Below are 16,080 nucleotides of genomic sequence, written 5' to 3'. Positions count from 1 at the left end.
AAATCAAGGGAATTTGTGGCTAGGCTTCTAAAGATGTTTTAAGTCATTAGCCTACTACGAAACTATGAAACATCCCCTTGAACATTTTCAAATACTGCTGTAATTTTGTCTCATCATAAAGTTGTACCATCAAGCAGCATTTCTACTGGAGTACCACTGGATTAAATTGCCTTTTCCTATATATCCAGACCAGTGATGGGAATGAAAGAAAAAGAAAGAAAACTAAATTACTATAGTTGTTCCAGAGGCATCTAGCAAAAAACACCATGGTAGGCAAGGCTGTGGCACAGTAATGACCCTTATATGGAGACAGTTGCAGTGATTAGTGCTAAGTGCTAAGCAGGACTGCTAACAAATCTTGTCAACCTTGAGCTGTTGGTAAGAGGAAACAATGATGAGGCCAGCAAAGGCTAAAGTCCAGACAGAGATAGCAGAAGGAATCAAGATGGGAAGCAAGGGCTTTTATAAGCTATAACACTGAAAGAAGGGAGAGACAAAGATAGACAGGCAAAGCAAAATTAGGAGGGAGATTACAGAATACTGGAATAAAAAAACACAGATGTACTGAAGTAATATGTTAGTTCAGGCTTCCATGCTGGGAGGGGGTCAGAGCACCATGAGGAGTGCAATGGGAAGGTGCCACCATAGAGAGGATGGAGGTGGTGAGGGAAATGGCTGCTAAAGCACAGGGATCAGATGATCTACTTTCTAGAGTCCTCAACAATCCAGCCAGTGTGCTGACCGAACCAGTGAAAGAGATCTACAAATCACTGGCTAGTGTGAAGGTGCCAGAAGGCTGTAAGTGTGGTCATTATGTTTGGGGGGAGAAAAATAAAACCTGGGGGAATACAGGTCTTTCAGTTATGACAGGTAAAGCCATGTAGAGAATCCTATGGTTAAAGTTGGTGGCATTTCTAGAAGACAGGCATCAGCCAACAGAAAGAGGTGTCAGTCAGACCTAATTCAGTATTCTGACTGTGTTACAAGTGTCATTGACACTGGAGTATAAATAGATGTTGTCTACCTAGACTTCAGTAAGACATTTGCCTATATCCCATACAAGAGGTTAGCGGAACAACTAGAGAGGGTTGTAGTAGTCCCAGGAGTGAGGAACTGAATAGATGCATGGTTGAATGGGAAGACACAAAGGATTGTGGTGAGGGGAACAATGTAAAGAATTAGGAAAGTAATTAGTGGAGAACTGTAGAAGTCTGTTCTGGGGTTACTACTCTTTAGTGTGCCTGTATCAGACATATCTGAGGAAATAGAGAACAGAATCACCTTCTTTTCTGATGACACAAAGACTGGGGCAACAGCTCGAGAATGGGAGAGTCCAGGAAAGGATTTGTAAAGCATGATCAAGTGCACAGAAGGATGCCAGTTGTTGGACAGTGAAAAGAGATTCAAAGTACCTCACTTAAATTAAAACACCCTGGTGAGAAATATCAGCTAAGGAGAATAGAAATCTTGGAAAGAGCGGGGAAATTATTTGCTTATATATGGAATGGATCAGTGGAACAGAGTGAGAAGGCAAGTGGAAGCAGCAAAGAGAATTCTAACCAATTACAATTCTGTAAGCTATATCTAGCAATCAGGTAGTCTGTAGAATTTATTTTATTAACTGAAAGAAACTGATTCCAATATAATAAATCACCCCCCTTAAACTCTAGCACTGTCTGGATATCAAAAGATATCAAGTACTTATTTGTGAAAGCAGTTGGGAAACATTATTAATACGTTTTTGATTAGTGGATTAGAAAACATAAACCTTTTGAACAATAATAGAATTTGGTTTATAAGAGGTGTAAGAACAATTTACAGTTTCTCACTTTGAATATATATTTTCAAGATCCATATAACAATGTTTCTATATATTCTATGTATGGTTTGAGCAATGTTTTATTATTATTCAATAGTAAGCTTTCATGCATTAACTTCCAGTACAATGTATAAGAAGTATTATTCCAAAGTAACACTGCATTGATAATTGCAGAATTTAAATAAAAATCAGTGTTTGGAAATTCTTTACCCACTTCCTGTCAGCTTGAGGTATGCCCAAGTAATGACATTTTTTTTTTAGGGTAGTAGAGGAACTTGAGTAAAATGTTATTTAATTTCTTTTTAGTTTTAATGGATTGGGGGAGAATTAAAGCTTGGCTAACAAAATTCCGGGTAACAATATCATTTTAATTAAAGTTAGTCTGTCTTCAAATGTGAAGAACCGTCTATTCCAATTATCTATTAAAACTTGTAATTGAATTTATAAGATGGTTAGCCATGAGTGATTTTTTTATAATTAGATTCAATAGGATGCCTAAATATTTAATATATGTGCCCTCCCATTTTATGTCTGTGCTAGAGTTCACTTTCATAGTAACAATTTTTATTAGAAATGCTTGAGTTTTATTATGATTGAATTTAAATCCAGATATATTTGCAGAAGTATCTAGATTGTTCAACAGGTGGTCGATTGAGTTTTCAATGTCATTAGAAGTTATTAGTAGGTCATCTGCAAACAGTTTTAAAATGGGAGATATAATAGAATATTTCCATGAGAGTGGGACATCTGTTGTGGTTTTAACCTTCTGGACTGTGTTAAATAAAACTTTCATTATATTGTCAGCAAGAGTTTGTAGAATTCCGGGGTTAGACCATCAAGTTGTCTTGAGATTTTTTTTTTAATTATCTTTCAATTCTTTGAGGGGAAAAAGGTTTTCCATATTGTTTTTGTTATACTTCTGAATGTTGCCCATTAGGAAGCTATCTATACTTTTATTGTCATTTGTAATTTATTACTGTTTATATTCTCATAGTGCTTCTTAAAACTTAATAAAATACTTTATAAATCTGTGACTGTAATAGTTGGGTCATTAAACCATGCTTCTTCATTATTACTCATGCCTGATTTATCAACAAAATGCCTTAGCCACATCATGACATTAACTTCTCCCTCCTTCTTCTGGTAGTATACAATCTGTTGCTTCCTTTTATTATTATTATTAATGCTCCTTTTACATTGCTTTCAATTGCACTGCAAAAGCCAGTTTTTTTGCAAAATCTCCATTACTTCCTGAAATCTCTCTTGCAATATTTTTAATGACATTTTCCTTACCTGTACATTGTCCAACATACTTGTCACCATTTTAATTATTCATCTTGTTTATATCTTATTACACCATTTTCATCATGTAAATGATCTTGAAGAGGCAAGTATCTGGGGTCAGATATTTTATCATTTGGATGTGGAATAACTGGAGTTCAAGTCAAAACCAAGTATTTTATTTATTTGTGTTTTGTTAGCTGAGGTTACCCAGCTTGGTAAAGCCCATTTTCAGAGGAAAACCATGGGGAAAAACACTTGAGTGTATCCACCAGTATAATTAAATACAAAGCATAGAAGAAAATCACACATATTCTGTTAACATGGTAAGAAAGCAAAAATATTGTTAGTGCACTTCATTGAATTGAATATAAAACACATTTTTAAGTGCGGTTTATCAAGCTGCAATAGCAGATGATATCAAGAAAGAAACATCACTAAAGACAAAGGGATTAAATAATGCAAAAATAATTATTGTAATGTGCAGGAAAGTGCCAAGAGATATATTTGTGTGCGGTGTTAACTTGGAATGATGTAGAATAATTTATGTTAGAAATTATCTTTGCATTCTTTATATGCAGTGATAGATTTAGAAACTGGTCCTGCTTTTGGTGGTGAAGAAGGAGCACATAGCAACACAGCTGAGAGTTGGCCTTTGTGGCTTTGAGAATGATTTTTAGTGGGAGAGACAGAAACAAAACTTGATAGATAGTGGAAGAAATATGCATGAATAGAACTTGATTAGCTGAAACTAGTGTAGAGTTTAAAGGATTAGGAGGATGGCAGAAGCATAGAAGAAATGTGAAAGTTGTAGCATCAGAAGGGAGAAAGTTCCCAAAACAAATGAATCACTACAAATTGCACTTATTTCCTGTGCAAAAATGTGATCGGCATTATGCCTTTTGTCTTTTTTTTTCCTACAGGCTAGTGATGCACCTTGAATATAGGGAAGCCAGAGATTTATGATAAAAAAAATGGCCACACATTAACTTTAGCAAGATTTTGCAGTTTGTCTCTAGAAAGATATAAATAAAATATATATATATATATATATATATATATATATATATATATATATATATATATATATATATATGTATGTTACTGGGCAGAGTACTGATCCACATGGGAAAATTTCAGGGTCGTCTACGGCGATGCATACATAATGCAATAAAATCTACAAAATATTAAATCAGAAAGTAGTAATAGCAATCACAGGGACATGGAAAAAACATGCAAACATGCAGTTATATTACTTAAGCACTTACAGAAATATTTATACAAAGGTTAACCATCCACTTTTACATTAATATCAGTTATAGTACTTACGGAATTAATAAGTAAATAAAGGAATATTTATAAATTTTGTTAGTGTTTTTGTATACAGTTATTTATACCACAATCATTAGATCATTGAGCTATATGAACTAGAGCTGTAGGGCTTTAGTTGGAAAGCAGTGCATCGTGTAATGTTGAAATGTGAAGCATGTATAATGAGCTTCTTTACTGCAATGCTGTTTGAGGGTGCTGCAAAAATTTTCCTAGGAGTCTAGATTTTCAGTCAATGCTAGAAGTGGTTTCAACAACTAATGCTCAGTATTCATTGCAGTATAGTTTTGTTAGCAGTTTGTAGAGATAATGCATTGGTGGAATGACATCTCAGATTACAGGGCCATTTTCTCATAATTAGTCTGCTGGCAAAGAAAATAATGTAGTTTTACTAGTTTAAAACAAAGACAAGAATGAACTCTGTTCTTTGTGCTATTTGTTTTATTGGCAGTCAGTTAACTTTTTTGAGGACAACATGATATTTGCAACAAAGTGCTAAAGTTATGAAAGAATATATTTTGTTTGAGGTGTTTTCTAGAGGTTTTTATTTATTTATTTATTTATATTTTTTTGAGGTAGAGGCTGTGCTTATTCCTTCATTTAGCAAAAAGAAAATGACAGATGTTCTAAGCCAAAAAGACAATTTTTTTTATTTTGCTTTACGGTGCTGTGTGTTCAGATACTAGTTTAAAATTTGATCTAATCAAAGGACTAGGTATTAGAAGAAGGAGTTGGTTTCTTGTGGCTGGTATCTTTGATGTGGCAGTGTCTACGTTTTTCTGAAAAGCATTACTTTAGTCTTTATGGTGTTCAGTAAAGGTTTTGTGTCATTTAACAATGGCATGAAAATTAAAGAACTAACTGATATTGCCAACATTCTGGCAGATAGGTTCAGTACTAACTTTACCCCCTCTCACCCCCTAAAGGGCCCATATCTATACAGGAAGAATGCAGAGTCCCTATAATCACATCTATGCAGGTAAAAGCTGCACTCTCTAAAACCAAAAACACAGCATCCATGGGACCTGACAACATCACAGGCTGCGTTTTACATGAACTTCAGAACAAACTGGCTTCCCACCTAAGCACCATGTTCAATCATAGTCTCACGTCAGGCTTTGTGCCCACTGAACGGTGCACAGCAACAGTTATCCCACTACACAAAGGGGGAGCCACTACTGATCCTGGAAACTATTGCCCTATTAGCCTGACGAGCCTGGTCTGCAAGGCCATGGAACGTATCATCATTGAACTCATAAACAAAGACATTGGTAACCTCCAAACTTTGGACCCCACCCAGTTCGGGTTTGTGAAAGGAAAATCATGCCTTCTGAACCTGATCGACTTCTTTGAGGCAGTCACCAAAGCCGTACACGAGGGTAAGATGGTTCATACAGCCTATCTTGACCTCTCCAAGGCTTTTGACACCATCCCCCATTCTGGAATTATAGCTAAACTCACTAAACTAGGTATAAATCCCTACATCACAAGATGGGTTGCCAACTGGCTCACTGACAGAACCCACACTGTAAAAGTTGCAAATTCCAAATCTGACTTCAAACCAGTGACAAGTGGAGTACCACAGGGTTCAGTCCTGGGACCTCTCCTGTTTGGTATCTACTTCTCTGGAGTACAGGCTAACACAGAAGGCCTATGGCTAATGAAGTTCGCAGATGACTGCAAACTAGGAGCCATAGCTGAGTCCCCAAATGATGTGGACATCCTACAGAAGGGCCTCACTGAGACAGATACATGGTGTCAGAGGCATGGCCTCAAGCTCAATAACACAAAGTGCATTGTCATCCCTGCTGGTAAAAACTTTGTACCCATGAACTACCACATAAACGGCAGTCTACTTAATGCCAAATGTGTGATAAGAGACTTTGGCACCCAGGTGGCAGTAGTCTCTCCTTTGGAAATCACATCGCCACAGTAGTCAGGAAATCCTTCTGTGTGGCACACCTCATCACAAAAGGGTTCTCATCCAGGAAAAAAGAGGTCATTGTTCCCCTCTACTCAGTATTAGACCCATTATAGAGTACAGTGCCCTTTTTGGAATGCACCTCACAAGACATCTGCAGCAGCAGGAAAGGTCACAGAAGTACCTCACAAAGAGGATTACTGGCCTCAAACAGATGCCCTACACTGACCATCTCAAAAAACTCCAGCTTTACTCTGTAGCATATCGCCTACTCTGAGGTGATCTCTGCCTAACATATAAAGCTATGTCAAACCCAGAGCCGTTGGACATGCTACACCTAAAGAAATCCCAATCCCTCCAAGCTACGTGCTCTAGGGTCCTAAACCTCATCACCACAATAAACATGACATGCTGGAAGGATAGATTCCTATCCCAGAGACTTCCTTTACTCTGGAACAAGCTACCCATCTATGTCAAGCAAAGTTCTTCATTAGCACTCTTGAAGAAAAATATTGATGAGTGGATGGGAAATAGGAAATACACCCCGGGGATCACTTCTGTGGCTCTGCTCGACAGGGGGCACAGGAAATTAACTTTCTTGGGTGGCGTAAGCCAGGGAACCTTGTTGGTTAGGCTTACGTAGACCCTTGGGCCGATAGCCTAGTACCTTGCTATGAACCCTCTTGAAGGAAGTGTCAGTCATTTTAGGTTGTTTTGTATAGCAGAATGGGCAGTGCCAGATCTGTAAATGAGCATATCATCAACATTAATGTCCAACAGAAGATGAGGAAGGTCTGACAAAAGTTTGTTAATAATGGAGCAAGAAATCAACCTTGAGGGACTCCTTTCTCAAGGTCAGATTGTAGCATACATACAGTGTGCCCTTTCCATTAATAAATCCTGCTGTGGAATACCAATTCAGTTGCTTATTTGTAGTTTCATAAATTTAATGCAGTCTGTTCCTTCCAATTTCTCTGGCACAGCAGAAAACCTAAGGTTTTCCCTGCATCTGTCTTCTAGCTCTATCTTTGAAACATTTCATAGGTTCATAGGTGTGTACTAGGTAATGACTCTGGAGCCTATATAAGCCTAGCCCAAGAAGTTTCCTTGGCATCATGCCACCCAAAGTTAATTCCCATTGTCCCTGTCAAGCAAGGCCACTGAAGTGATCCCCAGGGTAAAATTCCTATTGCCCATCCATTTGTCAAGATTTCTCTTAAAGAGGGCCAGTGAAGTGCTCTGCTTGATGTGAGTGGGAAGTTTGTTCCAGAGTATGGGAAGTCTCTGGGTTAGGAACCTGTCCCTCCAGCATGTTCTGTTTATTGTGGTAATGAGGTTTAGGTCCCTGGAGCGTGTGGCATGGAGGGATTGGGATTTCTTTAGGTGTAGCATATCTAGCAGCTCAGGGTCAGACATGGCTTTGTAGGTCAAGCAGAGATTGCCTCTAAGTAGGCGATAATTCTTTCTTCTAAGTTCTTAGTTCTTCTTTTGAAGTTTCATATTCAACTAGTGTTTCTTTCATTTCAGCTTCTGAGTAATGCAGTTATATCAGCTCATTGGAAGAGCTACTTAAAGCTTCTTCTTTTTCCTTCCAGCCTTTTTTCATTTGACTGTATGTTTATCTCCAGTGTGTCACTTATTTTAAACACCTCTGGATAAATCTGATTTATTTTTCCACTAAATTACTGGACATCATCTCCTTTTATTAAGACTGAAACCTGAACTGCTGCTCTGAACAGCTGCAAGACTGCCCCCTACCACAGCCTTTTCTTCTTTTTGTGTTGATTTTCTCTTGCTTTTTTTCCATATTTCATCTTTGCTGTCTTCCAGGTTGTATACTGGCAAACCGGCAACTGATTTTTAATCAACTCAATGTGTTATTCTGTCCGTTTTTCAAATTTTCTCTTATGACATTGGAAGAGATCTAAGCATCCTGTTGATTAGAATGCAAAGATCTTGGAAATCTAAAACTATTTTTTTAAAGTTTAATAATAAAGAAATACAGAGTAAGATAACATATCCATTAACTTGAACAGTCAAGACAGCCCCCCCCCCCCCATTGTATAACTCTTCTATTAGACTTGGTTACAATACTTAGTTGTCCCATCATACATAGCAGGCAGTGCCACTTGACACTCCAATACAGTCTCAGGAGATTGTTCTGTAGGACCTTGCATGCCATTGCCTCCACAGTTCATCATTCTTTATCTAGGTATAACAACCAAAGCAGCATCTTACTCGTCAGACACACTTGTGACTCTCCCTCTGTGCCAAATCTTTCACGTTGGTGTCTACCTGATGTGACCTAAAAAAACAATATATATATATATATATATATATACATATATATATATATATATATATATATATATATATATACGGATGGATCTGTTGGATCTATTTCATTTAATTGAGCAAAAATGTTTGAAATGAAAAAAAAAACTGATCTTGAAAAGTTAGAAAACAAGTTAATTGAAACTTAAAAAAAATAAATGTTTTATGCTAGTGGCAAGCCCCTCTTAACCCATATGCACACCCCCAACTAATTATACTTGCCAACTCTGAAATCACACAATAGTGGGGGAAAGGCTAAACCCCTATACCTGTGTACTGTGATACCCCACAGACAAATGTCAGCATTTTTCTTCTTCTGGCATTTGTTTGATAGTCCGAACATTCAGACATTTGATCTGATAAATTACTCCTAAAAATATATATGTATATGTCTATATATATATATTTATATATATATAAATATAGTTGACAGCCAACAGTAGGATGGCCAGCAACACCTTTTCATGTTTATTCCATTAACCCTCTTTCATTCTTTATGTTGATATGCTATTGTAAACATCCCTTTATTCTTTGTTTCATAGGTGTAGCCTATTCCTCATATACAGGTGAGGTTTATGTGACATACTTTCCTGATGTGTGACTCTTCAGTGCTTTGACTAAAAGCTCAGTGCCAAATCCAATGATTTAAAGCATTTATGTTTTTCAGTCACTAGACACTTCAGTAACATAAATTATTTCAGTCAATTCACATTTCATCTAAATCCTTAGTAAAATATTTCATAGTAAAACATTCTCAATTTTTCATTTATATTGCAGCTCTATAACTTACATCATTTAAATCAATGTGTAAAAAAGAAAGATGACTTCTTAGATATCTTAACTTATTAATTAGAAATAATGACCTGTGAACACTTTGGCATGAACTTACAGTGCAATTATATCTGTTAATTTACTAAGTCATATAAATATTGAAAGATTCCTAGTGATTAAAACAATGAGTAGCAAGGTCACACAGATAAACCAATCAGTAATAACTAGAAGAAAAATCTAGCCAAGCTAGATCTTCCCCTGTGTGATTCCTTAAAATCTCTTGTACTAGAGGTAACATTGGATATATGCAAATGACCCCTTAAGGACACCAGGTGTTCCAGCTATATGGTGATTATAAGGGGGGGTTTGGCTTTATTGGCCTGAATTTATCTATTAATCAACTTAAAAAGAAATAAGTCATGGACATTCAGAATCGCCATATAGCTGGAACACCTGGTGTTCTTATGGGGTCATTTGCATATATCCCATGTTACCTCTAATACAAGAGATTTTAAAGAATCACACAGTGGAAAATCTTGCTTGGCTAGATTTTTCTTTTAGATTCCTCATGAATGAATATATGTACTTGTTATACCTATCTTTATGGGAAAGGGAATTATGACAAACTCAGGTAAACCCAGAGTCTTACAGATGTGTACGTTTTCTTTCATGTTGTGGAAAAATAATGGAGAAGGTTACATTGGATAAATTATTGCCATAATTGGAAAGGTTGGGTCGTGAAACTATGTATCAACATGCATATGTTGAAAAATAGATATATTACCACATGATGTTTGATAATGATAACAGCTATGAATAAAAATTGTGTTGATATAGTTTATATAGATTTAACTTCAGCATTTCATAGAGTCATAGATGTTTTGATTATATCTTTCAAATCTAGCTTTTTCATCAGAGGTGATCTACAGTCTGTATGCAGATGTCTTGAAATTGGGTAAACTGATTAAATATGTTACAGATAGGGCATGTCTGTAAAAGATTTTGACCTAATTGAGCATTTGGGCACAGGAGAATAATATGCTGATAAATCTCATATGAGGTTTAGTCCTTATACCTCATCTCCCCTCCCCCTAAGCACCTCCCCACCTCACAGTGACAAATTTGAGCAGTTTGCTGCTGTGGTTAATAGATGACAGCAGGAGACAAAGATCAAGTGCTGAGAATACTGTTCTGTGTGATAATCCCGGTTTGTCTTTTAAGTAATTGAAGAGCAAGAAATGGTAATTAACCCTGAAAGACTAAAAGAAAGCAAGGTATATGTGAAAACACATGTAAAGTCAGTGTACTGGCAGGAGCTTAGGAGCTATGATGTAATATTTTCAAGCCAACCACTGCATTGTGGGAAACTTGGAGGTAGGCTAAAAAAATCAAGCTGCTGGACCCCATGTGGGGACTCTGGAATTACATTAAAAACAAACAAAAAGTAGTGTTAAAATGTAGGAAACCCTTGATGAAATAAACATGTTATTTCAGTCTATGGGCGTGGTTCTCCTTTAAGGACCTGGGTTTATGGGTAGATCCAGCTTTGAGTTTTTCTAATCATATTAACCAATTGATTAATGGTAGATATAGAAGTGTAGGTTGTATGAATAATGTATAAAGTCTAGGAAATCAAAAATGATGACGTCATAGTTTGTTAGTTATATTAGACCCAAACTTGAAATGTTTGTATGTATGTATGTATGTGTTAATAGAGTAGGTAATATTGTCTATCATTGTTTCCAACAAACAAGACCCTATTAATGAATAAGTTATATTGCACTTGCTTTTGGCATACGGATTATGCTGCATTGTTTTCCACTACTTTCAGACAATATTTTTTACAGTATTTAAGGGCAAGGTCTCCTTTGTTTCTGCTTTATATGTTACAATGCTTTTTGTTTAACTTAAACTTTGTTTTACAAAGTATAAAAGAGAGTGCTGTGATTAACTGGGAGTTCATAATTCTCACTTAAAGCTCTATGCCTTTAGTAGCAGATATGAATCTAAAGTCTTGCTTTGTTTTTTTCTTGTTCTTGAACATTAGATTTTGATCTGAACTGTAACCTAGGACATGGATATTTAATAGCATCAAGATTAGGTTCAAGATCTTTTTATTTATATAGATTTTGAGCTACCTTCTTAGTAGTCTAGATTGCTCATTTCCAAGATCCTGTAAAATTACCATTTCTGCTTCTTGTCTCTCTGTTTCTGCAGAATAATTTCTGGCTTGCTTGATGTAATAAAAAAAAAACTCATTGCAGATCTAGGACTTCAGCCAAACAGAGGAAGATGCTAACCTCTGAAATTATTAACTAGGGAGATGTCTGTTTTGAAAGAGGGATCAGGTGTGAGTTATGAAATCCTGGTAGCTAAAGATAAAAGAGAATCCCTAATAAATAAAACAATTGCACTGGAAAAATGATGACTGTTTAATGCAGACAAAAATTCAGTAAATAATATGCAAAATACACTTAAGATTTTTCAGGTGCAGACAGCATGAAATGTCTTATTTCTTTCTATGCATTGGAATTCTTTTTTTTTTATTTTTTATTTGCTAACCAGTTAAGCCTGCTGGACACATGTGCCCCTTTTCCAGTGCAGCCTGAGAGCACTGACTGGTTAAGTGACTTGCTCAGACATTCACAGTAGGCAAATGGAGGTGGAAGGACTCAAACTCTGTATCCTTGACTACAGGAAAAAGATAGTTAACAGCTTGCCTTAACCCTCTGTTCAAGCTGTCAAACCATATATGTATATATAGATAGATAAATACACAAATATATATATATATATATATATATATATATATATATATATATATATATATATCATTGCTAGAGGGAAAGTATGCTGGCACAAAAACAGTAATCTTTATAGTTTTCTAGTAAAAGACCCAGACTGCAAAAAGTGTAGGCTGAGTTCACTAGAGATAAAGATATTTAAATATATGTGGTCCTCTGAATAAACCTTTTAGTCTTGAATGTCTGTAAATGGGAGACAGCTAACACATTAGCTCACTGTGAGTATTGTGTTGACCAATGTATTAGGGGACACTGGTGATATCTCTTGTATTACCCAGGTGGGCTTGGTTACAGCAGAAGAATGTTGAAGGGGCAAGATTGCCATGATCTCTTTTCCCGATGTTGAGTTATGAAGGTACCAGGGACTGATGACATTTCCACAACTGTAAAGCAAAGGATTGTGATATTCAGTTACCAGTCAAAAGAATGTAGAAGTCCCTTGGACTCCACTTGAAGCCCTGAAAATGGAAATAATGGTTCCACGCTATGTTTCCTGATATGCTGCAGATAAACATGGGCAAGACAGCTCTAGCGCTTTACTGAAAGATGAGCCATAACAGAATAATAAGGGAGTAAATAATATAAATGGAAAAAGTCTTTGAATACACACATCCCCCTTCTGTCTGATGCCATTATGTACTGCTATTAACTGGATTTCCTTCACCCCTTGGATAAGAGTCAATTGCCGAGTCATCCTGAATGCAGTCATTGGCATTTTCTGTTTCCTTGACCAAAATACCATCTTCTGATGGCTGTCATGGGCACTTGCATTAATGCTGGAGCTTCTTACACTCCCCCCATGCCATGTATGTGCTCCCTCAGATGCCTTTGAGTGCTATGATCACTGGATTGGGATCATCAAACACATGTTCCTCAGTCTTACAGCCTTTCTGAATGTGCAAACTACTTCTTACACAGGAACAATCGGCTGAATTGGGCCTGTATATCTCACTGCATAGGGTGGGTGAGCCAGAAAAAGCCATTCAGTTCCATCCTCCCCCACTCAGCTGCTTTAGTGTTCAGGCCACAGGTCAATCACAGGACATAATCAGGGCTGTAGAGTCTAAGGAATAGTACACATATGAAATAAGTTAAACTTAGGATGATAATATGATGATGAAGTTAGGTCAGAAAGGGGTTCTGGGATGTCAGTAACTGTGGTCAGCCATAGAAAGAATGTACCACAATATGCATTTAGTCTGATTTTCCCCTTTGTTATTGTGTATGATTTAGTGGCCTATCTGCACAGCAGCCCTAGGAAGGCATAGGTTGTGCAGAGGAGAATAATAATATCCAGCTCTGAGGCTAATGACTAAGAAACTTACACACCTGACATTACTGTGTGCACCCACAGCCATAGCACATAACCCTAAGAGTCACAAGGGTGCATAGAATGATCCCTTAAGGTCTACTGAGACTTCATTTACATACAGCAGTGTCTAAATAATGGGTGACTATGGTATAGGACACCACCCTCATCAGCCTGAATAAGAATAGGGTGACAGTTACACGTCTTTCTGAAGCCATGAACTGGGACAAAATGAGAGCTCATGAAACCCTCCAACCTGGCAGATATGGTTATGAAACCAGATAGTGGTCTAAGTGAGGATGAATGACCTTGGGCAGCCTACCCAGAGAGACATACAAAAGGATATAATTTAACCTTGCTTTACCATGCATCAGTCAGCATTGCCACCTCACAGCAGAGGTTCTCCGGTTCGATTATCATCTGGGGTGCCTTCTGTGCAGAGTCTGCATGTCCTTCATACAGTCACATGGGTTTCCTGCCACATTCCAAAGACATGCAGTAGGTGGATTGGACACTCTAAATTGGCCATAGGTGAGAGTGTGTGCTCAAATGAGTGGTGTGAATGAACTGCCATGGCAGGGCTAGCCACCCAGTGGTGCAAACCTTGACTCTCAATGATTGTCACTGCGTAACACCCTGACCCCATGTGTAAAATGGGAAAAGGGGTTGAGGATGGATAGATGGATGGATGCATATGTCCAAAGCCTTAGAGGTACTGGTCCTGAGTGGTATTTTGTCATCACCCAGAATGATACTAAAATTCAAAAACAAGATAGTTGGCTTTAATAATTGACTGTGTAGCTGGACTTATTCTGTGCAGATCCAGTAAATTTCAGCTTAGGATGAGACAACTGGGAAGTCTTCCTGCTTTGCCAGGGATGATCTGCACTTCTTAGTAAGGCTTTTGCAGTTCACTTTAAGTATTTTCTCTTCCATAGTACCGTTTTTTAAGGAGAGTCCATTTCCTGGGCATTCCACCCTAGTATATTGTAATTTGAAACACATTAATTTGCCCTACTCAATGTCATGAGTCTAAATAATGACTGAACTTGAGGCTCTTCTGCAATTTGAACAAGTTCATATATGTGTTCTTGTGGTTACATAGTTTCAAAACAATGAAAACACTCTCTGTTTTCTTGGGTTTAGTGTATATCATGTCTTTAGAACTACTGGCATTTGTGCAGGGATATCATCTACCTAACAACAGGTTCCATGGGGCACCAAATTCAAACTCCTAGATGTCCTAATCATGCTATGCAAGATTAATTGCCACTTCATAGCTAGCTATAGAACAGCACCCACACCCCTTTCTAAGCATGATAGCTTTCTTAACACCTTATCTGAAATCCTCATTAAACCCAACACCTTTTTACCAAGATACTTCAGTTATCCATCAGGGAAGTGTCTGGCACACACTTCCAGGTGTTGACATGCTTCATTGATATTATACATGTTAACTCTGTTTTACAGATAACTAACCAGTCTAGTAGGGGCTCAATACCCTTGATCTTATCCTTAAAAATATGTCCACTTATTTCATGCTTCCATATATATCATCTTCAACGTCAAGCAAAAACTTTATTAAAGCAAAGCTTTCGGGTAACAACTCTTTCTCAGTGCTAATACCTATTATAGATATTAGCATATATATATCATCTTCCCATATTAAATCACACCTCCATATGTATCATCTTCCCTTGTTAAATCACACCTCCATATGTATCATCTTCCCTTATTAAATCATACCTCCATATGAATCATCTTCCCTTATTAATTCACACCTCCATATGTATCATCTTTCTGTATTAATTCACACCTCCGTATGTATCATCTTCTCTTATTAATTCACACCTCCACATGTATCATTTTCTCTTATTAATTCACACCTCCATATGTATCATCTTCCCTTATTAAATCATACCTCCATATGTATCATCTTCCCTTACTAAATCATACCTCCATATGTATCATCTTCCCTTACTAAATCATACCTCCATATGTATCATCTTCCCTTACTAAATCATATCTCCATATGTATCGTCTTCTCTTATTAAATCATACCTCCATATGTATCATCTTGGCTTATTAAATCACACCTCCTTATGTATCATCTTCGCTCATTAAATCACTCCTCCATATGTATCATATTCACTTATTCCCTTATTAAATCAGACCATAAATCAGTGACTGTTTCCATTAAAACTGTGAGTACTTCTCATACAAATACTCCTGTGTTTAGGGGGGCTTCTCAAAAGCAAGGCTCCTTCTGTTATTTGAAGACCGAAATACATTTTAATGTAATCTTCCTTCAGTGTGTCCTTTTTCTAAAGCCTCTGACTTCTACTGCCACCTAAGTAGTTGTATTTGATAAGGTAATCCCTATCTGCACTAAATATAATGAGAAATTTAAAAACAATCCCCTATGGTGAAATACCCATATAAATAAGTTATATAAGAAGAAAAAACATTTCTTAAAGCTTATAAGAAGTCCCATTCTACTTACCTTAAGAAC

The 16,080-nt window shown here is 36.9% G+C and overlaps 1 protein-coding gene across 3 annotated transcripts in view; it reads left to right on the top strand.

Moving 5' to 3' along the window:
- Window positions 1-16,080, top strand: part of KSR2 (kinase suppressor of ras 2) — a 2,556,886-nt gene that overhangs the window by 2,305,898 nt on the left and 234,908 nt on the right. The gene's annotated exons all lie outside the window — the stretch shown is intronic.

This window comes from Protopterus annectens, chromosome 4.part0 (assembly GCF_019279795.1).
Source record: "Protopterus annectens isolate FY-2018-M chromosome 4.part0, PAN1.0, whole genome shotgun sequence".
Taxonomy (NCBI): domain Eukaryota; kingdom Metazoa; phylum Chordata; order Ceratodontiformes; family Protopteridae; genus Protopterus; species Protopterus annectens.
Note: the sequence above shows the minus strand (reverse complement) of the source record. Positions and strands in the feature narration are given on the sequence as shown.